Genomic DNA, 908 nt, shown 5'->3' with positions numbered 1-908 from the left:
CACACTGAACACTCTAAATACACACTGAACACTCTAAACACACACTGAACACTCTAAATACACACTGAACACTCTAAACACACACTGAACACTCTAAATACACACTGAACACTCTAAACACACACTGAACACTCTAAATACACACTGAACACTCTAAACACACACTGAACACTCTAAATACACACTGAACAATCTAAACACACTGAACACTCTAAATACACACTGAACACTCTAAACACACACTGAACACTCTAAACACACACTGAACACTCTAAATACACACTGAACACTCTAAACACACACTGAACACTCTAAATACACACTGACCACTAAATACACACTGAACACTAAATACACACTGAACACTCTAAATACACACTGAACACTAAACACACACTGAACACTCTAAACACACACTGAACACTCTAAACACACACTGAACACTCTAAACACACACTGAACACTCTAAACACACACTGAACACTCTAAACACAGACTGAACACTCTAAACACAGACTGAACACTCTAAACACACACTGAACACTAAATACACACTGAACACTAAATACACACTGAATACACTAAATACACACTGAACACACTAAATACACACTGAACACTCTAAACACACACTGAACACTCTAAATACACACTGAACATTCTAAATACACACTGAACATTCTAAATACACACTGAACACTCTAAACACACACTGAACACTAAATACACACACTGAACACTAAATACACACTGAACACTAAATACACACTAAATACACACTGAACACACTAAATACACACTGAACACTCTAAACACACACTGAACACTCTAAATACACACTGAACACTCTAAACACACACTGAACACTCTAAATACACACTGAACACTCTAAATATACACTGAACATT

Source organism: Austrofundulus limnaeus, unplaced genomic scaffold, assembly GCF_001266775.1.
Source record: "Austrofundulus limnaeus strain Quisiro unplaced genomic scaffold, Austrofundulus_limnaeus-1.0 Scaffold3547, whole genome shotgun sequence".
NCBI classification, from domain to species: domain Eukaryota; kingdom Metazoa; phylum Chordata; class Actinopteri; order Cyprinodontiformes; family Rivulidae; genus Austrofundulus; species Austrofundulus limnaeus.
Note: the sequence above shows the minus strand (reverse complement) of the source record.